The sequence below is a fragment of the Myodes glareolus genome, chromosome 6 (genome assembly GCF_982192425.1).
Source record: "Myodes glareolus chromosome 6, mMyoGla1.1, whole genome shotgun sequence".
In the NCBI taxonomy this organism is placed as follows: Eukaryota; Metazoa; Chordata; class Mammalia; order Rodentia; family Cricetidae; genus Myodes; species Myodes glareolus.
Window position 1 is genome coordinate 90,370,397 of NC_142031.1, and position 25,666 is coordinate 90,396,062.

A 25,666-nucleotide genomic window follows, 5' to 3' on the forward strand; every position below is an offset into this window, starting at 1 on the left:
CATGACATTTGATCTACCACAAAGGTTACAACATTACATACTATCGGTTCAGCTGGGTCTCTCGGTCACCTGGCTAGAAGACCACCCTCCAGAAGCTGATTTACCTGAAGACAATCTCAGGAGATGGGTGGACAAAGGAGACAACAAGTGAAAGTTCCCAGAAGTCCCTCCCCTGACACCGTTGCTTGCCACTTTTCAGTGCTAAGCCTGCTGGGTTTTCTGGGTTCTAACTCAAAAAGGGTCACATTTCCTTTTCCTTCTTTTTCTTTCCTTTTCTTGATCACGCTTTCCCTGACATTCTGTGCTTCCTTCCTGTTTCTCTCAAGACCTGAACCTTCCCTGCGCCTTACCCAACTTAAAAGGCCCAACTCTCCCTTCGCCATTTCCTTCCTCCCACAGCTTGCCTGTCCTGTTTGTTTCTCTAAAACTCTAATAAAATGGGGTCTGGAGAAATGTTGGGCTGCTAAGAGCACTTACTATTATTGCATAGGGCCTAGGCTGGGTTCCCAGCACCTGTGTCACGGCTCACTGACTCCTACAATTCTAGTTCGGAGGGGGGTGTCCAATGCCTTCTTGTCTCTAAGGTATCTGCATGTACACGGCACACATAAAACACACAGGAACACACACACAGAGAGACAACAAACCTTTGCTAGTCATGGTAACAAGTATGGTGATGCATGTCTTTATGCTCACTATGTAGCCCTGGCTGGCTTGAAACTTAATGTATCACCATGCCTGGTTTTGAACTCACATAGACCCACCTGCCTCTGTGTCTCAATGCTGGGATTAAAGCCAAGCACCACCACACCAAGCAATTACATTATAACTAGGTATTATTTGTTTTAACAGAAACAAGAATGTTTTGACTTTTCAGATTTAAAAATATCACTCTTCTCGAGGAATCTGATTTTCATTAACTTTTAAGACTGACTCATGTAAAAGCTGTTTGTCAGGTCTGGGTACAGGGACTGTGACTGAAAAGGCTTTTATGTAAGATGATCGAGTAGTGAACCAGTCTTATTGAGGACTCTCTGATGTCAGAATCTGGGGGTCTCGTCTCTGAGACTGTCCAGTTTCATCAAAGAAAAATTACTATTTTAGCTGGGTGTGGTAGCTGTTAATCTCAGCATTTGGGAGGCAGAAGAAGGTAGATCTCTGAGTTCAAGGTCAGCCTGGTCCACAGAGCAAGTTCCAGGACAGCCAGGGCTACAAAGAGAAACCCTGTCCAAACAAACAAATAAACAAACAAACAAATAAAAAGGAATCCCTATTTGATTGGGCGAGGAGGACACGAGTGAAGACATGCTTGGCTGTGGAAACTCTGGAAGCCAGAAAGGGACATCACTAAGCTTACCTGGTTCAACAGTTAGACCCAACCTGAGTCCAGTTTTCAGTTCTGTGGTTTGCGATTGCCCTGCCAGTGGTTCAATGCCAAAGTCCAGAAATTTATGTTTGTTTTTTTCAAAGTACAAATCCCTGTTATCTTGTGAAGGTAAACAGAGGACGGAATATTTGGTTGAATGCTTCAGAGTTGGTGTTGGGCCCTGGGACTGAGGTACAATACTTTGAATATGTGCACACACACACACACACACACACACACACACACACAAAATCGACCCATATTTTTAATTTAGAGTTACACCTTCACTTCTACTTTTATTTTTATCTTATTTTTAATTATATGTATATTTGGGGGTATATACACAACTTCAGGTGCCTAGAAGCCCAGATGCATCAGATCCCCCTAGAACTAGAGTTAGAGAGTTGTGGGTCAGTCAGTGAGGATGTTGGGAACAAAATGGAACTTGGATCCTCTGCAAAAACAATATGTACTTTTAACTAATAAACCATCTCTCCAGCCTTCCTTTTGTGATTCTTGCTTCCTACAAACTCTGAAACTTTTAGTTCCTTGCTCATGGCCCATTGAAATCTCTGTGATGCTTAAATTTCAACTTTCCCTGTTCTGTCAAGTCAGTTGCTGCTTCTACATTCATTTATATCTTCTGTAAATTTGTCACATGATCTTTGTTTCAGTTTCATCTACAATTTCTATTTGAGAGCTAAAACATTTTTAAAATGGCATTTGATGACTAGATGTGGTGGAGCTAGTCTTTAATCCCAGAATTTGGGAGGCAGAGGCAGGTGGATCTCTATGAGTTCAAGGCCAGTCTGGTCTACATAGTGTACAGAACAGTCAGAGTTTCATGGTGATCCCTGTCTCAAAGAAAAACCAACTACAGGGGCTGGAGAAATGGCTCAGAGATTGGGAGCACTGACTGTTCTTCCAGAGGCCCTAAATTTGATTTCCAGCACCCACATAGTGACTCACAACTGTCTATTACTATAGTTCCGTGAAATCCATGCCCTCTTCTGGTGTGCAGACAAAATACCCATAAACATAAAATAAATAAAACAACAACAAAAATTACTTTTGTTTATTTGTGTGTGTGTGGGGGGGTACACATGGTATACATGTGGAAGTTATAGAAGTCAGTTTTCTGCTACTATGTAAGTTCCAGGAACAAAACTCAGGTCCATGTTGCCTTTACCTACTTAGCCCTCATGCCGGCCCTTAAACATCCCCCTACATCTTGTTTTTTGAGACAGAATTTTTCTGTGTAGCCTTGGCTACTGTCCTGGAATTTGCTTTGTAGACCAGGCTGGCCTTGAACTCACAGAGATTAGCCTGCCTCTGCCACCTGAGTGCTGGGATTAAAGTCATGCACCACCTCTGTCTGACAAACATTTTAATTATGTTCCCTTCCTGATGTGGGAGTCCCCTCTGTGATATGCTGTGATTACCACTAATGAATAAAGAAACTGCTTTGGACCTATAGTAAGGCAGAACTTAGGTAGGCAGGGAAAGCTAGGCTGAATGCTGGGAGAAAGAAGGGTGGAGTCAGAGAGACGTCATGGAGCCACCAGAGTTTGACATGCCAAATCTTTGCCAGTAAGCCACTGCCACGTGGTGATATACAGATTAATAGAAATGGGTAAAATTAATATGTAAGAGTTAGCCAATAAGAAGCTAGAGCTAATGGGCCAAGCAGTGATTTAATTAATCCAGTTTTTGTGTGGTTATTTTGAGACTAAGCTAGCCAGGCGGCCAGGAAAAACAAGCGTCTCCTCCTACACCTTCCTACTGTTTTTACTGACAATTGGGAGGGGGACACACAATATCACACCTCTACTGTGTTTTCTTTTCATCCTTTGTCTGTTTGTTTGGAGTCAGAATCTCACTTTGTACCCAGACTATCCTGGATCTTGAATCCTTCTGTCTCAGCCTCCTGAGTTTAGAAGCTGGTGTCATCATACCCAGTTTTCTTTCCCTTTTCTGATAACTCTATATATAACGGGGAAAGAGAATATTAGTATGTTTGTGAAGTCTGTGTGCTGTGGTGTCTACCCATCAGTTTGGTTTTTTGTGTCTGTAGTGTGTGGGGAGATGTGTCTCTGGTGTATGTGTCAGTGAGTCTGAGTCTGTGATTTTTTTAATTTTTATTTTTATTTTTTTTGAGACAGGGTTTCTCTGTGTGGCTCTGCCTGTCTTGGAACTCTTTGTAGGCCACGCTGGTCTTAAACTCAGAGTTCTGCCTGCCTCTGCCTCGCTAGTGGGTTTAAAGGTATGTACCACCTCTGTTAGGCTGGTGTGTGATTTTTTAATCCCAGGATTTATGGTAGCAAGCATGCCAATAATTGACCATGGGTATGAAAACTCCTGAGAAGAGCTGAATGGTTCAATAGATTATGACAAGAACTCAAATAGCTTCTTAGTGAAAAGAATCTTACCCTAATAGGCTTAACCAAATGGGAATTTATTTGCTCAGATGAGAGAGATGTTCATGGGGTTGCTTTGACAATTTGGGTCATAAGGAGAAATTTGGGGAGACCGTCTATATTGGAGGAGGAAGAAAAGCTACATAGGTTAGCTATTATGAATAAAACAAATGAAATTAGAAACTCCAGGACAAAGTGACCATGCTATCTGAAAGTTTTGGAAAAAGAGATAAAACAAAGAAAGAAACAGGTGTAGCTACAAAGTGTGTGCTTATACTGAAAGTGTGGTGGGAATTTAAGCAGGTGTGTATTAAGCTTCGTCCAAGCTGTGCTGTGCTGATTCACTCTCTCTCTGGTCCTGGCAAGGGAACTCCTCCTTTATGATAATGACAAAGATCATATATAGTGACATAAACAGCAATTATAGACAGAATGACAGATGGTCTAGGTAGCAGTCTGGAGATTACCCGGAGAGTGGTTCTGCAAATTATTTGTGTCATAGTTGAAAGAATAATATCTTTTATTAGTTTTTATTTTTTTGAGACATGGTCTCACTATAGTTTACTAAGTTAACCTGTAACTCACTATATAAGCCAGGCTGGCCTCAGACGCACAAAGATCCACTTGTCTTTGCCTCCCAAGTGCTTGAATTAAAGGTGTGCACATTATGTCCAGCTTTATTTTGCCTTATTTTTATTATTAGTTTGCTAAGGGAGTAATATCAGAAAGGAAATGTAGGGGTTGGAGAGATGACTCAGAAGTTAAGAGCACTTGTTCTTGGAGAGAACACGAGTTTTGTACAGTACACACATCAAGTGGCTCACAATTGCCTGTAACTGGGTTCAGAGATTTTGATGCCTTCTTCTGGCCTCCATGGACGGACACACACACACACACACACACACACACATACATGCATACACACATGCGCACACACATACACACACATGCACCACACACACAACTGTATTGAATAAACAACCTACTACATCATAGTGTGGTCTACCCTCTATTATATATGCTCATGTTGGCCTACAATTGGGCAAAGTTATCTAAAAATGTAATGTCATGAGGAAAATACTATTTAGATCAGTCTTGTTGTCAAATTACCTTCTTAGCATTTAGGTTTATACCCATAGATTGCAATGTTCTCAACCTTGTCAGAGAAGTTTCTTTCGGCAGTGTGTAGTGGTCAGTGTAGAGACATAACTGGTCACAGTCCTGAGAATAAATGACTGTGAGTGTTTAGTCATAGGTGGGTCATCTGTATTCACTTCTCCCCATCCAAGGCTCAGGGAACATAGCGGAAATCTAGATAGAAAAAATATGAAAGGTAGCAATGGGGAAGAGAGCTATGAAGTGCTATTTTCTGGTTATGACATGGTTGATGTACAGATTAGTGCACAGCAGCTGGGGTTGCCTGCCCATGAACTGTTCAAGATCAAACCATTCAAAATCCCAGCATGGATGGGGAGGGGCTTCTGAATCTCCACTCCTAGCTAAGGATTGATTGACAGCTGATGGCTGCTGAGAGAAGGGAAGTCACTTTTCTTTGTGGATGGAACTGTGAATAGGTTGCTCATACCCTTGTGATGTGAGAACACATTAGTACATTCAGTACTAATTGGACTCAGGGTACTATTAATAATAATGATGATGATGATGGAGCTGCATGAGGCCCCCAGAGCTGCAAGACAAGAATTCCGATGCAAGCTTGAGTCCCGGGACCCCTTAGGTCTGAAACTTAGTCCCTTCGATCTTCCAACCATCGTCCACCCAAGAGCAGTGGGCTCAGTTGCTCCAGTCGGTACCAGTTTACACAGGTCAGCAGAATTTTTTGAAAGCTTAAAGCCAAAACAAAACAAAACACCATTATTTCTTTATTTGGTGTTTCTACCAAACCAGTAGTTGTGTCATTGAAATAATTAGTAAGACAACAAGAACAGGAAAACACATGACTCATTATTTTTGTCCATTTTGATCAAAGTTCAGAAGAACGACAGCTTGGAGGTACCAACAATCACTCTCAAACCCGACGCATTGAAACAAACAAAAATTATATATGGAGAGGTGGTGTCGTGACAGGCTTGCTCTTTATATTTCATAAATATTACCTTAACAATGTAATAGCTGTAGGGCTATGGATGTGCTCAGTGGTAGAACACTGGCTTAGCAAGTGCAAGACCCTAGTTCAGCTCCCAGGACTGACAAAGAAACGTTCTGGGAGCTTGGAGATGGCAGTGCTTACTGGAGAGATAATTTGAAAATAGGAAAAGTTGTCCTTGTTGGCTTGTAGTAGCCAGCCTTCATCTGGATGTCCTTCACTATCAAAATCTTTGAATCCAATTCATGGAACTCTTTTGTCCACTAGACAATAATTTAATGATGTTTTCCTATGTAAATTATAAAAGAAAGTAGAGAGTCAACTTAGAGTTTATTTACAATAATATTGTATTTACAGTCAATTTTTCTGAAAATTCTTTTCAAGGTATACAAACCATATGGAATCTAGAGTTGGGGATTAGTGAGATATTTTTTAGTGAGGCAGACGTGATCTGCCTGCTACCATACTTAGTCAACACATAAGAACCTAAAGAGTCCCATAAAGAGAAATGTCTATTGAAAGCCTTCATTAATGTCCCGTCCCTGGATCTCTCCTGGGTAACCGGGGAGCTGGCTTCTTGCAGGCTCTTAGGAGAACAAGTCTGCCCAAGACCCTGAGCTGTCAGTCTCCTGAAGATATGACAGAGACACTGTGTCCATCACTTTGCCTATCACAGTCCCGAAACAGACCCCACCCCACCCCACTGGAATTTTCCCAGAACCTCTGTTGAGATCAGGTCGTTACTCTACATTGTGTAAAGCTGGTTTTTGCTTGTCTTTCAAGCTGTCCGTTGCCCTAGAAGGCTCCATCTTAGATGAAACCATCTATCAGGCACAGACTGACACGACTTATCCCTGGGAATGTAAAGGGAACCATCCTTTAGGTTAAATGGGTAAATGTGACTATAGGGGCACGTGGTCTTATCAGAAGAACCAGAATTTATCAGATACACCAGACTAAGGAAAGACTAACTCCAGGCTGGCTTCAAACTCACTGAACAGCTGAGCATGACCTTGAACTTCTGATATTCCTCTTGCTGGAATGAAGTGTGTGCCCTCACATCCAGTTTACATCATTCTGGGAGCTGAACCTGGGGCTTCATTAATGCTGGACAAACAGCATACATACCAACTGAGGTTTATCCCTAGCCCTGATCAGGTTCATTTGATTAATTAATGCTGAGGATTGAAGCTAAAACCTTATGTATGTTAGGAAAATGTTCTACCCAGCCCTCCAGACTGTTTATAGCCTCTTTCACCCCTTCATTCTCAGCTTCCAAATCCCTAAGCCTCAAGGAATGACAAGCATCACACCCCCATATGCTTGTTTATTGATTCAAACATGACCCAGAACAGAGTGGGTGTGCCGACTAGTTAGTCTTTTTCTCTATCAAGATTTAGGCTAGTACCTGATTCTCAGAATAACATTATGAAGACTTGGAAAATGGTTTATCATGTGTTTGAATGGAAAAGGAACATAATGGCTATACGAGTATTGATGGTGCATTTGTACTCTCTTATTCCTATAGTATTAGAACCTATATTTTTCTTTCTTTCTTCTTTTTTGGTTTTTCGAGATAGGCTCTCTCTGTGTAGTCTTGACTGTTCTGTAACTCACTCTGTAGACCAGACTGGCCTTGAACTCACAGACCTGCCTGTTTCTGCATCCTGCCTGCTGGGATTAAAGACTTGCACCACCATTGCCCGGCCACATTTCTGAGTTATATACTTATACTACCCAGTCACTGTTCATAACTGAAGCTTTGTTTCTTGTGCTCACATCTATTAAATGAGAAATGAACACCATGTTCTGCAAATGTTACAAGCTGCAATCTTTAAAGCTTTTTAAAAAATAAAATTAGAAATTATCAATATGTTTTAAGTAACTTTCCAATTGATGCCAAACATATGTTATATTCTTACTCAAATTCAGTGTTGGGTATCAGTGATTAAAAATCCAGGACCCATTTTTTTTCTTATACAAAATTTCCTTAGAAATCATTGGCAGTTCTTCATTTGGGGACGCTCCAAGAAGTGTTGCTCAGAGAGAGGAATTTAGTACAAATGAGTCGGTCTGCCTTTCTCTAGCTGAGTTACACACCACTTGGGTTTTATGAAAAACAATTTTGTAATCCTCTAAATCAAGTTTCTTTTGTTGGCATCATGATGGAAAGATCAAAATTACTTACAGCAGTGAAAAGATATAATACTAAGCCGGGTGGTGGTGGTGCATACCTCTAAGTGCAGCACTCAGGAGGCAGAGGTGGAGGGGGTGGGGGTGAGGGGGGTGGGGGGGTGGAGGGGTGGGGGAGTGGGGGAGGGTAGGGGGGTGAGGGTGGGAGTGGGGGGGGGAGTGGGGGTGTCTCATTGAGTTCAAGGTCAACCTGGTCTACATAGCGAATTCCAGGACAGCCACTGCTATTACATAGAGAAACTCTGTCTCACAAAACAAACAAAGCAAAACAACAACATACAAGAGTTTGTTACGAATTCACAGGTGGGAGCATGGGAGAGAAGGGAGACTTCCTCCTCTGCACTAGGCGGTAGGACTGATGGCAGAAGCTGGGGGTGGCACAGCAAAGGGGTTGAGCTGCTCGGTCTACTTGGCCCAACCCTGAGTTATCTCCAGTTGCTGCCTCTCAATTTCAGTCACGTCCTCGCGGACAGTTTCTGGGCAAGGCTGAGCGATAACAAGGAGCCAGGAACCAGAACTTTTCTGGTGTCCCTGGGCTCTTGGAACCATTGCTCTGGAGTCAGTCTTAGGGCTTTTATTGCTGTGACAAACACCATGACCAAAAGCAACTTGAGGAGAAGGATTTATTCACCTCATAGCTTGCCGTCCGTCACCCAGGAGGGTCAGGGCAGGAATTCAGTGCAGCATCCTGGAAGCTGGAACAAAACAAAGTCCATGAGAACTGCTGATTATGGGCTTGCTCCTCCTGGCTTGCTCAGTTTATTTTCTTATACCACCCAGGACCATCTGCCCAAGGGTGGCACTGCTCCCAGTGGGCTGGGTCCTCCCATGTCAAACATTAGTCAAGAAAATGCCCCACAGACGTGTCTACAGACCAATTCTATGGAGATGGTTCTCAATGAAGATCCCCTCTTCCAAGAGGGGATCCATATCTGGGGCAAGATGCTACAACCAACCAGCACAGGGTCCCTGCCCAACGTGGCCAACTTCTATCTCCTATCCCATCACTTCCACTTTATCCGTTTATGTATAAATTTTATATAGCTATGATAATGGAGTGTATACTTGTAGTTTTCACTGTAATTGATTTTGCTCCCTAAGACAGAGTTGGCAATATCTGGAGACATTTTTGAAGTAGTGAAAGCAACTGGCATGAAAGAGGTAGAGGCTAAGTACACCACTAAATATTCTACAATTTCAGCTCCATAGCAGCAAAGAAGAAACCCCCAAAGTCAGTGTTCTAAGGTTGAGAAACCCTGGTACACACTGCCTGCACACACACACACACACACACACACACACACACGAGGAGAAAGTTAGCTTTGAATTATACTTTAATTTTTTTTAATTAAATAACCTTTTTATTGTCACAAAGCTCTTACACTTATACTTTTTGTATATACAGACAATTGATCTAATGACTTCTATACATTTATATGTCACAATAATATGAATACGCCTATGTTTATGGTTCTTCTAACAGTTTGGATAAATTTAAATTCTTCTGAGTAGGGGCTGGAGAGATGGCTCAAAAGCTGGTAACACTTGTTGGTCTTGCAGAGGACACAGGTTCGATTCCTAGCACCCACATGGTGACTCACAACCATCCATAACTCTTGTTCCAGGGGATCCAGTGCTCTCTTCTGACCTCTGTGGCACCAGGCATGTAAGCAATGAATATACACACACAGAGGCAAACACTCATACACATAAAATAAATATAAGTCTAAAAGAAAAAATTTATCTTCCTAGAGAGTGTTTTTCATTCTAGCTAAGAGTCCTCAGGCAACTGATATTTTACCTCCTTTAGCAGATATTTTTAGCCCAGTCTGATAGCAAAAAGAAAAATCTTTAAATAACTAAGTAAAATAAGTCCTAACTATAGTATTTTTATGACAACACAAATCTTCCTACGTCACCATCTGCCACCATAGTGTCAATTATACTCATCTTAGTTACTTCATGCTCTTCTGCTTCAACTCCCCGTCTATTAACTAAACATCTCTCTCTCTGACTCTGTGTGTTTGTGTGTGTGTGTGTTCTAAAGCAAAAATGTAGCCCATTTTGTCCTTAAATTCAAGGAATCCTCTTGCCTCGCCCTCCCACATGCAGGAACTATGAGAATGAGCCACTCTACCTGGCTTAAGTCATCCATTCTCAGCAGCAGCCTGTGGGAGACACTGCTGTAAAGATGAACAAGACACAGCCTCTCTGTCCGTGCTGAGCAGCTCCTATCTTAAGGCTTAGACAATGGTTATGCGCGTGTGCTCCCACCACTTACGTGATAGCTCAGACATAGTGGGTAGCAGAAATGAGGGTGAAGGGAATCTCCCTGAAATCCCAATGTCTACTCAAAAAGTTCAAATGCCTCAGCCACAATCTTCCCCAATCACCATTATTTCCCACTTACAAAATCATAGCATTAAAAACTGTAGTCAAAGGCACACTTTGTTTTAGAAACTACTTACAGTAAATGCATATTTTGTCAAAGTTAATGCTTATTAGGTCTCTGCTGTATAAAGTATAAGAGACATAAAAAACATCCTTTATCAAAGTAATTTTACTTAGGAGAAACTTTTAAATATTTATTTTTGTTATTGTTTTGCTTTGTTTTTGTTTCTTTTTCAAGACAGGGTTTCTCTGTGTAGCTCTGGCTGTCCTGGAACTTGTTCTGTAGATCAGGGCAGCCTCAAACTCAGGGATCTGCCTGTCTCTGCATCTGGAGTTCTGGGATTAAAGGTATGCGCCACCATCACCCACCAAGACTTATTTATTTTATTTTATTTTTAGTGTTTTGCCTGTAAGTGTCTGTGAATCACTCACATGCCTGGTGCTCACAGAGGTCAGAAAAGGACACGGGATCCCCTTGACCTGATTTATACAAAGTTGTTAAATTATCACGTGGATAGCCAAGGAGTGGTGGCCCATGCCAGCACTCGGGAGGCAGAGACAGGCGGATTTCTGTGAGTTTGAGGCCTGCCTGGTCAACAGAGCTAGTTCCAGCACAGTCAGGGCTATACAGAGAAATCCTGTCTCAAAAAAAAAAAAAAAAAAAAAGGCAACAAACAAAAATTATCATGTGGATATCAGGTCCTCTACAAGAGAAACAACTGCTTTTAACCACTTCAACCTTTTCCCTTAAAAGAGTGCCTTAGTTAGGGTTTCTATTGCTGTGAAGAGACACCGTGACCATGGCAATTCTCATAAAGAAAAACATTTAATTAGGGCTTACAATTTTAGAGGTTTAGTTCATTATCATCACAGAGAGAAGCATGGTGGCATGCAGGCAGACATGATGCTGAAGAAAGAGCTGAAAGTTCTACATCTGGATCTGTAGGCACCAGGGACTATTTGAGCATCTGAGGCCTCAAAGCCCAGAACCAGTGACCACTTCCTCCAACAAGGCCACAACCACACCAAAGCTGTGACTCCTAATAGTGCTACTCCTTATGATCAAGCATTCAAATACATGAGTCTGTGGGGGCTATTCCTATTCAAATCACCATAAAGGTAACTGAAAGAATTTTTTTGACACATGGTTTTAACTATGTAGCCCTGGCTGGCCTGTAAGTCCCTATGTAGACCAAACTGGTCTTGAACAAACAGGGATTCTCTGCCTCCTAGGTTCTGGGTTTAAAGAACTGCTGTGCTATTATGCCTGGTAAAAATGATTTTTGTTTTGTAGGGGCACAAAGGCACTAACAAATTAATGAATGATTAATATATTTTTAATAATTCACTGCCAGGCGGTGGTGGTGCATGCCTTCAAACCCAGCACTCAGAAGGTAGTGGCAGGTAGATCTATGTGTTTGAGGCCAGCCTGATCTACAGAGCTAGTTCCAGTACAGCAGGACTATATAGAGAAACCCTGTAATGAAAAGCCAATTTTTTTTCCAATAATAGAAATTCAAGCAGTATACAAAGAAACCAACTTAGGGTTCTAAGCAATCTAATTCCCCTTTCCTTAGGATCACTATCAAGAAGAGGATAAAATTATCAAAACTCGGCTGGAGAGATGGTGCAGCTGTTAAAAGTTGGCTTCCAACCAAATTGTAACTAAGAGATCTCAAAATAAGATACATAGGCAAAATAAAGCTTGTTGCTCCCATATAAAACTCTGGAAGTGTGCGGTCCAAGTGAAACATAAAGCTACTCACAAAAGTCATCCAGGTACTGACACTTTCATTCCTACTACTCAGGCAGTCGTCTCTTACAGGGCTGTGTATAGTAGAGGCTGACTCAGAGCGGATCTGTATTCTAGAAGAGAGAAGAAACAAATGATACAGAGATTCCATTGGCCAGAACTTTGTCATATGACATATCTAGCTACAAGGGAGGCTGGCAAATGTAGTCTCTAGCTAGGAAGTCATATCCTTAGAAGAATCTAGAACCACAGCAGAATGGGAAACATGATTTCACAGTTGAGGGGTGGGGTTGTCTAAGAATAAGAATCAATTCATAGTGGGGCATAGTGGCACATGTCTATAATCTAAGCATTTGGGAAGCAGAAGGATTAGGAATTCAAGAACAGTCTTGGATATAAGTGAGTTGAAGGCCAGCATGGACTTCATGAAACCCTGTCTCAAAATAAAATAAAATAAAATAAAATAATTTTTTCACAAGGCATCAGTGATATCAATCAGTCTATCATTAAATCTGTCTCACTAACAAGCTGTTGCTCCTGGCATCTCCACAATGTCAGGAAGTAAGTAAACAGCAGTTAATGGAGACCTGAATTCAGTCCGTTTATTTTCTAGATATTTCTTGAATATATTCTTTGTTTTAAAGTTGAAATTTAAAGACTGAGGTTGGTAATCTGAATGTCATTAGGTAACCTGTGTTTCACTACAACACTGGACTGAAATAATCAAATTGAAAAGTAGGTAAAATTTGTCTTTAGTGATTTCTGTTTTCTTCATGGAACAATTAGTGCTTCTGTGCTGCTGCTGCTGGGTGTGGTTATAGACTGCCTTTTTCTTTTTCTATAATAGTCTCTAGCTGTGTGACTATCAGAAGCATGAACAGTGTATCCATTATGTTTGCTGAACTTCATAGTATGATTCTGCAGTAACTCCCATCTGTAACCCTAGCACTCAGGAGACAGAGGCAGAAAGAGTGCCACAGTTGGAGGCTAGCCTGGGCTACACAATGAGCTCCAAGACAGCATGGGTAAGACCCTGGGTCTGATAACAGTAATAGCAACTGGGCAATAGTGGCACACACCTTGAATCCCAGCACTCAGAAGGCAGAAGCAGAAGGATCTTTGAGTTCAAGGCCAGCCTGGTCTACAGATTGAGTTCCATGTCAGTCAGAGCTACACAGAGAAACCCTGTTTGGAAAAAACAAAAAAACCAAACTAAGCCAAAACAAACAAAAAAATATCAACTAAACATAACTTCAAAAAAGACCATTAGTGTATTTATCAATACTTCAACAAATGTTAATCGATTGAAGTCCTTTTACAAAAAGGTGTTGAGGTAAGATTTTTACCTAGCGATAAAAAGACAATAGCTTACAAAATTATAGCATGCTTAAAAATTGTATTCTTGTGAAAGTAGTTCCTCCCAAAGAGAGAAGAAAAATTAAGGGTTCCAATTCTGGTATAATCAGCATAGATTATAAATGTAATAATTCATATGTAATTATTCATATAGTAAAAAGCAGATGAGTATCTAGAAAGAAAACATAAACTTCATCTGCCAAATGGAGGCTAGAGATTTGCATGGTCTGCTTTATAAGAGGCTGCTGTGACAGTCAAATGGGGCCGGTTCTGAACACAGTGAAGCACCACGCGGACACACGCACACATGTGTGGCTATCAGGACGTTTTGTGGTCAGTTCTCTCCTTCCACCACGTGGTCCTGGGAACTGAACTCAGGTTGTTAGGGTTGGTGGCAAGTACCATTACCCAAAGCATCGTTTCATTGGTCCTAGAGGACTTTTTACTTTTGAAAACATTCTTAACAGATATTTTGTTTTTGTTAGAATACCTCTTATGGGGCTGGGAAGATGGCTTAATGATTAAGAACACTGTCAGGGGACCCAGGTTCCATTTCCAGCACCCACATGACAGCTTACAACTCTAACGCCAGTCTCAGAGCATTTGATGCTGGTGCCATCTTCTGGTCTCTGTCGGCCCAAGGCAGGCACATGGTACACAGACATACATGCAGGCAAAGCACTCATACACATAAAATAAAATATAAAAAAGTCTCTCATGCTTATTCCAATTGTTTTACCAATTTACATCGTATACATTTTGATCTATCTAGTGCATAAAGCAGCCACGTCTATTTAGTTATTTAAATAAATGGAATACTTTTATATGACCTTGTTTTAAATATGGTTACAGAGTAAACTATAGATTAGTCTATGAGATATCTGAGAACGCATAATTTGCTCAGTTTGCATCCATTGTTTTATGAAATTTAGGGTGTTGGGAGGGGGCAAGGTCTCACATAGTCCAGGTTGTCTCCGAGTAGACAAAGTGTGATGGTTAAAGAAACTCCATTTTAATGGACGCCTTTAATCCCAGCACTCGGGAGGCAGAAGCAGGTGGATCTCTGTGAATTTGAGGCCAGCCTGGTCCTCAAGGGCTAGTTCCAGGACAGGCTCCAAAGCCACAGAGAAACCCTGTCTCGAAAAACCAAAAAGAAAGAAAGGAAGAAAGAAAGAAAGAAAGAAAGAAAGAAAGAAAGAAAGAAAGAAAGAAAGGAAAGAAGGAAGGAAGGAAGGAAGGAAGGAAGGAAGGAAGGAAAGGAAAGAAAGGTAAGAAAGAGAAAAAAATAAAAAGAAACTCCATTTTATGCTTTGGTATCCACCAGTCCTTTGTCTTTGTACTTTTAGATAAATTCCCAGTCACTGACTCAGTGACTCCTTCCACCCAAAAACATACAGCTGTGACTATCTACTTGTAAAGATATGACTAACTGCTTTTTGTTTGGTTCTGTAATGCAGATACCCAAAGATCCTTTGGGGTCACTGAATTCAGGGTCACAAACTCCATAACAAAAGATTACCTCAGATTCCTGCTACCATTTTTTCCACCTCCTGCGTGCCTGGCCTTTGTGGTGCAGGGGGATTTAATCCAGGGCTTCTGGCATTCTAGACTAGCACTCTGTCAAGTAAATTACACCCCCAGCCCTCACATACTTCGTCCTGATCAGATAAAAACCTAATTTAGACAGAAAGGCATCTGTTCTGGTCTACAGGAAGTACCAAGTGGAGGAGCAGGTGATGATGAACATCAGGCTTTCTTGGGCTATGTTCAGTACTATTAGCTCTGTTTTTGTGGCTCTTGGTCACTTCAACTGTGGCTAGCAAGTTTTGTCTTCATTTATTTAAACAGCAAATATGACAGGTTGTGACACTGGACAGCACAAGTCGAGGCCATCAGAGGCCAAGCCCAACAGTTTACTGGTGTTATGGAAGCTTTTCTGTTTTAAAGTAAAGATGGCCTCTTAATATTCTGGTTTGTGGATGAGGATGAGGAAAGTATTGCAGCAGTTGGGGGGAAATTGCAATAAAAGAAACAATTACTGTAGCATAAATAATAAAAACCCAGAGAGAGAGATTGCAGTTGAACCTGAATGTCAGAAAAGCAAAGCAGCCAGTCACTGACTCTTACCTCTGCCTCAGACCCAAATGGTAGTCCTTCCTCCACAAATCCTCAGAAAGAGACTGAGCCTGAGACATGTCTCTTCCCATATGATATTCTTCCCTAGTACTGGGATTAAAGGCATGCACCACTACTGCTCAGTTTTTATGGCTAACTAGTGTGGCTACTGGGATTAAAGATGTGTGTCACTACTGCCTGGTCTATAAGGCTGACCAGTGTGGCTGTTTTATGCTCTGATCTTCAGATAAGCTTTACTTATTAAAGTACAAATGAAATATCACTAAAAATTGTTTGGTTGGAAGTATCACCTCAGTTCCCTAACACCTCTTTATACAAAAAGATTGTTTGCCTGGGGCTTCACCCCAGCTCCTGGCATAAGCTCCCTCCCCTGAGAATTGCCTCAGTCCAAACTCTACCTCCTAGAAAACCCGCCAAATGGTGATGCCCTCCCTAGGGAAGATCGAGACCACTCTCACAGGCTATTTAAACTGCCCCCCAGAGAATGAACACATGGTCTCCAGTTCTCCGGTGGTCTCCCCTTTTCCCTCTTCCCCTCTCCATGTTTTCCCAGAGCCACCCAGGAGCACTTCATTAAACACGGGCATCTTTAATTTGGTCTGATTGAGATTGTGTCAATGGAGAGGTTCATCTAAGAGAAAATACTTAATATTTGGAGGTTCCATAGGGGGGCTGTTTTTCCCACAGGCCCAGGGCCACATGTTGGAAACTACCCTTCTTGGGCGTGCTCTCTGCCAGTCTGATTGGCTTCATCTCGGTGAGTTCCCTTTTTGAGTACATATTCCTCTAGGGTTCAGGCACCCATTTGCATTCATTTTTGTTGATTTTTGGACTTTCCTGTAGGAGTCACGATCATGCTGGATGCCCGATTAAAGTGAAGAGCCAGGCCTCACTGAGGTGGGACTGAGGGACAGAGACATCTGCTGATATAGGAGGTCCTTCTGTCTACGTGTTGCTTTCATTGATTAATCGATAAAGAAACTGCTTGGCCTGATAGAGCAGAATTTAGGTAGGCAAAGACAGAACTGAATTCTTGGAGGAAGAAAGCAGAGAGAGAGAACCGTCATAAAGACGCCAGGTCAGACATGCTAAATCTTTCCTGGTAAGCCACAACCTTGTGGTGATACTTACAGATTAACAGAAATGGGTTAAATCAAGATGTAAGAGTTAGCCAATAAGAGACTAGAGATAATGGGCCAGGCAGTGTTTAAATGAATACAGTTTCTGTGTGATTATTTCGGGGTTAACCTGGGGGGGGGCATAGCGGAGAGAACAAACAGGGCCCTCTCCCAATAGTCTGCCACTTATTCCTCACAACCTCCCCTGCCCCCATTTTTCACTCAAGAGCCCTGTCCAGGTGGATGCACTGCGACAGGTTTGAGTCCCAAGATTTGATATAGACTTCTAAATGGGCTCTTGCAATTCGAAGCCGGATCCTCAAACGCCCTTGGGCTGTCTTTTATAAAAATTCTTTTAAATTGGGGCTAACATCTAATGTAAACACAAACAAGGCTCCAAAGCCCATGGTTTCTGGAAATGGTGCTCAGGCCCCCACTCCTATTCTTCTCTCCCCTCCCGGCTTCTCTAGCTGCTCGTCTCTCAGTTTGCTCTCTACAGTGGATCCAGATCTGTTTCCCCTGTCCTTCCACTCTAAAACCTTACAGTTCTTCAGTCCTTGTGTTCTTGTTCCCTCTTGCAGCATCTGCTAATCCAGTCCTTAATGGGACCACCTGTGTGCTTCCCTGGCTTTGGCCACCTACCTATGCCAGGATTTTTAAGTTGGTCAGTTGACACAGGTTTATAAAAGTGTTTTATTTGTCTGTCTGTTAGACTAATGTTGCCACAGTATGCTTGTTTTATGTCTGTGTATGGGGTGTGTTTCCTCAGTATGCTTGCTTTGTCTCTGTGAGTATGTGTGTTTGATTTCACAGTATGCCTGTTTTATTTCTCTGTGTGTATGTGTGCATGTTTTAAGATCTGTAAAACTTATAACTCTAGATTATAGCAGCTCTGAAAAAATACAAACATGTGAGTAACCTCTATTTTTTAAAAATATCTGTAAAATTTATAACTCCAGGTTACAACTGCTCTGGAAAAATACAAACACATGGGTAACCTCCATTTTGACCCCACCACCATCTTAGGTAAGAGTACCCACGTATGCTAGTAATCTTTGACTTATTAAAATATTCCTTCTAATCTTACATTTACTAGCATTGGTAAACTATAACTAATTGGGTAAAATACACATCTAAATTTAACTTATTTATCTAGTCAATGGTACCCAATTCTCAAGCGCCTTTACAGATCTGAGAGTATGGCATTTAACAAAAGAGCTTCTAACACAGAGACATGCCAGCTCCCGCAGCACCCTTTAGCTCCTCCAAGAAGATATGTGGTTGTAAAAGACCTTCTGCCTCGAGGCTTGTCTTTGGGTATGACAAAGCCACCCACACAGAAAAAGCGACCTTCCACCTCTTCACCTTCCTGGATGCCACCCAGGGAATCGATCTTCTCATCTTGTCAAGACAGGTAGACTAAATCTTTCCCCACAGGAAAATCTTCAAACCTCTTGTACTCAGCACCTAACAGCAATCATTACTTCTAGGCTGGTGTTCTCCAAGGACTAAGGAGAAACTTGGGACTGCCTTTGTAGCTAAAAAAGCTGTCTCATTTCTGCTCATTTATCCCCCTTAGATCTGTCTAATGGCATTTGGTAACTTCAGGTACTGGTAGCTCATTACAGTATTTGCTAAGTTTCCTGCTAAAATACATACAGGTGTGCCTCTTTAACAGGCTTCAAGTCCGGGACTAACAGGTTTCAGGTGTATCTTCAAAGGTTCAGCGTTTCCAATTCCCTTTAATTGTTTTCTAAAATGTTCATACCTTTTAACCGAAAGCAACAGCCTTTTGTTATGACACCAAGATGTAAATCTGTTCCAATTCTCTTACAGATACCTATAGGTTCCTGGGAAAAGTTCTGCTGCTGTATCAAGAGTCAGGTCTGGTAAAACTAACAGTCTCCAGAGCATATTTTAGCCACACCCATTTTCAAGCATAGTTTACAGGTCAGTCCTGCTGTTTGGGCCAAGACCAACTTATAAAGTGCCCTTCAGACAATGCCAAACACCTGCACAAGGTCCTGGTGTGAGCCTACCAACTCCCAGCTCTCTCCTCTCCATCATCCCCATGCCCACAGGAAGTGCCCCTTTATCCAAGCAGTTTAAAATGTTTTATTGAGAGGCTTCACCTTAGCTCACTGGCACCCCTTTATCCAAAAAGTCTGGATTGTTTTCCTGGGGCCTTTACCCTAGCTCCTGGCATAAGCTCCCTCTCCTGGGAGTTGCCTCAGTCCAAACTCCACCTCCAAGAAAGACTGCCAAATGGTGACTCCTCCCCAGGAAGGGTCAAGAAAGTCTGCCAAACAGTAGCCCCTCTCCAGGGAAGGTCAAGACCACTCACACAGGCTATTCAAACTGCCCCCCAGAGAATGAACACGTGTTCTCCTGGGTTACCCATGGTTTTCCCCTCTCCATGTTTCCCTGGGGGCTACCTGGGAATAAGGCCATCTATTAAACATGGATGTCTTTTAATTTGGTCTGGCTGAAATTATTTATGTAGAGGTTTGTCCTAAATAAAATACTTAACACAAATTACATAATTCTGATTAAAATCTGTCTTGTTGGGGTTGGAGAGATGGTTCAGTGATTAAGATCACTAACTGTTTTTCCAAAGGACCCAGGTTCAACTTCCAGCACCTACATGCCAGCTCACATCTGTAACTCCAGTTCTGGGGATTCTGACACACTCACACATGAAGTCAAAACACCAATCAATGAATATGACATATAAATCTGTCCTGTCTGATTAAAGTGTTTCTTAAAATATTCAGAATATAAAGACATTGCTGAGTCAGGAAAACCAAAGATAATCTTTTCATTTTTTTCTTTCTTTTTTTTGGAGATAGGATCTTACTCTGTTCCCTAGGATGGCCTTGAGTTCTTGATCCCCCCACCCCCACCCCCCGGCCTCTGCCTTACTTCCCAAGTGCTTAGATTCAAGACATCTGCCACCATTACTGGCTATAAAATTATCTTTTTAACTTTTAAAATACTCCCCATTGGCATGTCAGAGAGAAAAGTAAAGGTAACTTTACTTATTTTATTTATTTATTTAGTATCAAGGATATACAGAGATCTTCTGTATATCCTTTGGGGTCCTAGAACTTGTTCTGTAGACCAGGCTGGCCTCAAACTCAGAGTTCTACCTGCCTCTGCCTCTCCAGTGCTGGGATTACAGGCGTGTGCCACCATTGCCCAAAGATAATTTAAATGCTATATCTAAAGGTAAGGGGAAGTGTACACCTAGATTTTGAATTCTGTCATCTGGCATATGAGTAGTAGTTCTAAGGTCAATTTCATTTCTTACAGATTTGCCACAAGTCTTCCCCTCTGGAGAGTCAATTCAATATTAATAGAGGCTGACCTTAAACTCTGGATTCTTCTGCTTAGACTTCTGAGTGCTGGCATTATAGGCACTCAACACCATGGAGCAGCTTTTTATTTTTATTTTTTTCTGGTGCTTGGGATCATATTCAAGGTTCCACAGTCTAGTCTAGACAAATATTCTACCACTGAGTTGCATCTCCAGCATGATCAGATTTCTTTTTCTTTTTCCTTCCTTCCTTCCTTCCTTCCTTCCTTTCCTTCCTTCCTTCCTTCCTTCCTTCCTTCCTTCCTTCCTTCCTTTTTCTCTCTCTCTTTTTCTCTCTCTCTCTTTTTTTTGAGGGGGGTTTCACTATGTAGCCCTGGATGGCTTAAACTCACAATGTAGACCAACCAGGCTGAACTTTGAACTCAGAGATTCCTCTGCCTTTGCTTCCCCACTCCTGGGATTAAAGGTGTATACCATCATCTCCAGCCACAGGCTTCTAAAAAAAAAAAAAAAAAAGTCCAAATACTGAGAAAGCTGGAGCCCCCAAACAGATGTGCACAACTCTCGAAAGCATATACCACTGTGGTTACACTTGACTACTCTTGGAGTTAATATTGCCTCAGGCACTTCCTGTATGGTGCATTCTTCCTGAACAGTGACTTTCCACCATTACCAACCTAAGCCTAGTTGAGTAAAGGGACAAGTGACAATACTTGTTCTAGGAGATTGCCGTCAGACTAACAGAAGGGGTCCAGAAATAGAATGCTTTGGGTTCAACAAAATTTTGCAGAAATAAAGGGATTGTTTCCGAGATATCTATCTATCTATCTATATATATAGATATATATCTCAGGTAGGTGCTGTATCAACTTGGTTGTAAGATGTGAAAAGCAGGTACCAAAATTCAGACACTGAGGTGCACTCCTATAATCCCCAATTTGGGAATCCACGTTTTATATATATATAAAATGTGCCTTGACCTAAAACATCTCTCCAGCTCCATCCAATTTTCTGGAAACGGAACTCAGAGTAAAGTAAAGTGTGCATGAGGAGTTCAGGCATAACATAAAAGTGTTGTATATTTAATAAAACAGTAGCACTGTTGAAAATTGAGTTTGGGTATGAAAATCCCACAATTTTTAGATCCACTTCAAATGAGTTGGGGATCAGAAAATGGTGATACTTTTCAATAAAATGTTCATCAGCTGTTTGGTCTATGAGCAATGTTCAACTTGTAGGTCAGTTATCTAGACAGCATAGTGATGAAATCATCGTGATACAGCACTCCTTTAATACCAGCTCTTGGGAGGCACAAGGCAAGGAAGGCAAGCCTCGTCTACACAGAGAGTTCTAGGACAGCTAGGGCTATGTGGAGAGAGCCTGTGTAAAAAAAGTTTTTAAAAAGAAAGAAAAATGCTAGGCAGCTCATCACTACATTCTGAGAAGATTAGAGAAAAGATAGTAAATCATAGTAATAAATTATATTTGAACTACATGAGATAAAGAAATTACATAGTGCTTGATAGCCAGAAATGTCGAGAAAGTCAGGAATAACTCTTTCCTGAAGGCCACGGCTGTCGGGATCTCTTGTGCATTACAAGCTCAGACTTTCGGCCACTTTTCTAAGCCTCTAATTAAACTGACTATTGTTGAGGAGGGTAGGCAAGAATTTCCACTGCCACAACACACTGGAGATATAAGGGCAATGCTAGCCTAGCAGGCCTGGGGAAACTGATAGTCAAAGTCCTTCAGAACAGAGCCCCAAATGTTGCTTACAATTTTAAAACTCACTGCTGACACATGTAAAAATAAGACATTCAGGTGATAAGAGCCTTCCCTTGCCTTCTTCCTCATTTTGTTTTCATTTTGTGACAGGGACTTTCTGTATATGTAGCTAAGGGTTGGCCTTAAACATGAGATCTTCATACCCTGGATTCCCAAATGGGGGATTATAGGAGTGCAGCTCAGTGTCTGAATTTTGGTACCTGCTTTTCACATCTTACAACCAAGTTTATACAGTACATACCTGAGAGATATAAGCATATATATATGCATACATAATAGTTCACATGCAGTAATAAAGACCATTGCGCATGTGCTATTGCATGTGCTAACCACTGAAAGGGTCATGTTGATAAATCCTGACACAAGGTCTCTACCAAAGACATTATATATTTATACTTTGTCCATTCTACATTAATTAGTTTCAGGAAAGTTTAAAACAAAACAAAACAAAAAACTGCTCTAGAGATGCAGTTAAGAATCTGGCTCTTGCCAGAGGAAGAGACAAGAGAATCTTTGAGTTCAAAGCTAGCCTGGTCCACAGAGTGAGTTCCAGGACAGCCAAGGCTACACAGAGAAACTCTTCAAAAACAAACAAACAAGCAAGCAAGCAAACAAATAAGAACCTGGCTCTCTCTTTAGGTCTGGAATCCAACCCTGATAATAGAGCCAGAGCTATTCCTGAATGAAAATGATTTAATGATTGTGTTTGTTGCTACAATGGACATGTAGACTTACTTTATAGTCACTTATCACGATAGTGATTCATTCTCTAATTTCTACCAACAGTGTAAATCTGGGAAGTGCTGAGTAGATTACAGATATACCATTTTAATTTGTATAAGCAAAGTTTATTCCCCTCCACAGTAAATTGCAACTAGAATACTAATAAGCCTTTAGTTGGATATGAATATAATTTTTTAAAATTATTTAAATTTTTTAAAATTTATTTTTATTTTATGTGCATTGGTGTTTTGCCTGCATGTATGTCTGTGTGAGGTTTTCAGGTCCCTGAGAATTGGAGCTACAGACAGTTGTGAGCCACCAGGTCTTTTGGAAGAGCAGTGAGTGCTCTTAACCACTGAGCCATCTCTCAAGCCCCATGAATATAATTTTTTTAAATTCATGTTTTATGTGAAATATAGATTAAACAGCCAGGCATGGCAGTACAGGCAAAGTAAAGAAGAACACGAGTGTGAGGTCAGCGTGGTGTATTTAATTAGCTAGGCTCTCTCTGAAACAAACAAAATACTATCTTGCTTTATTTGTTTGTTTGTTTGAAACAGAGTGTCTCTCTATAGCTCTGGCTGTCCTAGAATTATATAGAGCATCTTTAAAAATTTATAAAAATTATCCTGGTGCTCGGCATTCAACCTAATGGCCTGAAACACTTCCAATGAGCTATATTTTGTGTAAAATAGAAGTATGTTGGGAACTACTCCATTTCACTGAAGAAATTTTCTCTGGCAAACAAGCTACAATGAATTTGTCCTTCTTTCCTGGTCTTTAATGCTAAAACTAGTATAAAAAGGAGCCAGGAGCTGTGGTGACTGCTTTTAACCCTAGAATTAGAGAGGCAGGGGCAGTCAGATGTCTGTGAGTTTGAGGCTGGCCTGAACTACATAGGAAGTTCCAGGCCACCTAGGGCTCCATAGTGAGACCTGGTGTCTTAGTTAGTGTTCTATTACTGTGAAGAGACACCATGGTCATGGCAACTCTTACAAACAAAAACATTTAATTGGGATTGGCTCACAAGTTCACAGGCTTAATCCATTATCATCATGGCAGGAAGCATGACAGCATTCAGGCAGACGTGGTGCTGGAGAAGTAGCTCCGAGTCTTACATCTCCATCTGGAGGCAGCAGGGAGAGTGAGCTACTGGGCCTGGCTTGACATCCTGAAACTTCAAAAGCCCACTCACCCCAGTGACACATTTCCTCCAAGGCCACCACAGGTCCTAATCCTTCAAAGAATACCACTCCCTCTAAGCCCATGGGGGCCATTTTCATTCAAACCATCACATCCAATTTCTAAAATGAAATTCATACTTACAGATTTATATACATACTTAAACAGGGACAAAGAATGCTAAAGATAACCTGGCTTTTAAACTATGCTATTTTCTTAGATGTAATCATTTGATTTTATGTGTTTTGCCTGAATGTATGTCCGTGTACCACGTGGGTTTGTGATGCCTACAAAGGAGCCAGAATAGGGCATGAGATGCCCAGGTACTGGAGTAAAGGATGGTTGTGAACCACTATGTGGCTGCTGGGAATCCAACCTGGTTCCTCTGGAAGAGCAGCCAGTACTCTTAACTGCTGAGTCATCTCTCCAGCCCCAAATCTAGGCCTTTTAGACTTCAACTTTTAAACCCCTATACCTAAATTTGATTGCAGGACAATTTTTTTTGCATATTTTATTTGCTCGAGGGGGGCATCTGAATCCAACAGAAAGACTTGAAGCAGAACTGGTGCACCGGGTCTCTTACCGCTGCTGATTTCCTCAAGGCCCTAGTTTTTGCTGATGACATTTCCTTTTCTGCCCCCAGCTCCGCAACTCCTTTGACACATCTTCGGTACACTTTGATTTCTTAATTTTAAAACTCAATTTCTAGCTTTCAGTTTTGTCGGTGTATGCCAGTGGCCTCATACACAGTTGCTGTACGGTATGCAGGAACACTTGGAGCTGGGATTCTAAAATGATAAGCGATGCAAAGTCTAAAGGAGAAAATAGCATATATTAAAAGCACCATCAGTGGAAAGCACACGTTGTCTTTCTTGGGAAAGAAATACTCCGGGGGGGGGGGGGGGAGCCCGGCTAGAGGAGGAAACGACCCACAGCTGGGAAAGGAAGAGGTGCATTTAGGACTGAAGGGCACAGACAACTCATCTCAGGCAATTTCCAAGGTTGAAAGTAATGGGGCACTTAGGGCATGACAGGCTTCTCTCCGGAAAGAAATGGACCGTTATTCACCAAGGGCCAGTCTTTCAATAAGACACTGAAATCGCGCGGGGTGGTGGGGTGGGAAGGGGTGTACTGTACTGAAGCTGGATTGCAAAGACAACACAGTTCCTACTCTTAAGCACACCTAGTTTACAAAAACACCTTGAAAGAGGTGTTAAAATGCCTCTTGCAGAGAGAAGCAACTGAACCCTTAAAGCGGTCCGTAGACTTCACAGAGGAAGTGAGTTGTGGGCTGGGAACCAGAGCAGTGATACCGGTTCCTTATTTTGGAAAATGAATGGTAGCGGAATGGATCATCCCAGAACAGGAAGAGTCGGGCTTTAGATGAAGGCTGCGAACATCTAACAGTAGCAAGGACTGGGATGTGTCTGCCAGCCAAGGGTCCTGTTTGCCAAGAACCTATGCAACCCACGCGGGTCTGTGTGGATCGCCACATTCAATAATCGCTAACAGATGCTCTCATATGTTTAAATATCTGCTGAGATTTTGCATACGCACTTTTAGGGCCATGTGGGGTAGGGGTGCGGAGCTCCTCGAGGCTCCCCCGCCCCCCATCTTTTCAAAAGGAGAAGCCAAGCATTCAAATTAGCGGGAAGGCGGTTAACACCCGCAGCCCCGACTCTACAGAACGCACCGCCGCTCGCCCAGAGGCACCAGGCACGTCGCCTGAAGCGAGGGCCTAACAGCACCAACCGCCGCGGGGCCGCAACCGATGCAGAGTCGCGCGCAGCAGGCGTTGCGCCGTCCGGTCTTGAAGCCGGGCGAGG

General features: G+C 41.9%; 1 long non-coding RNA gene across 3 annotated transcripts; it reads right to left on the minus strand.

Annotated features, from left to right (window-relative positions):
- Positions 1 to 4,425: 4,425 nt before the first annotated feature.
- On the minus strand, positions 4,426 to 25,665 carry LOC146894335 (uncharacterized). 3 transcript variants are annotated; one of them, XR_015002400.2, is made up of 5 exons: positions 25,398 to 25,662; positions 24,424 to 24,652; positions 12,238 to 12,337; positions 8,712 to 8,775; positions 4,426 to 5,627 (listed from the first exon to the last, which is right to left on the minus strand). It is a non-coding gene; the product is annotated as an uncharacterized LOC146894335 (long non-coding RNA). The 3 variants fall into 3 exon arrangements; XR_015002402.2 differs by lacking the exon at positions 4,426 to 5,627 and adding an exon at positions 5,657 to 6,176 and having other exon boundaries at positions 25,534 to 25,665; XR_015002401.2 differs by lacking the exon at positions 4,426 to 5,627 and having other exon boundaries at positions 8,711 to 8,775.
- Between the last annotated feature and the right edge of the window lies 1 nt (position 25,666).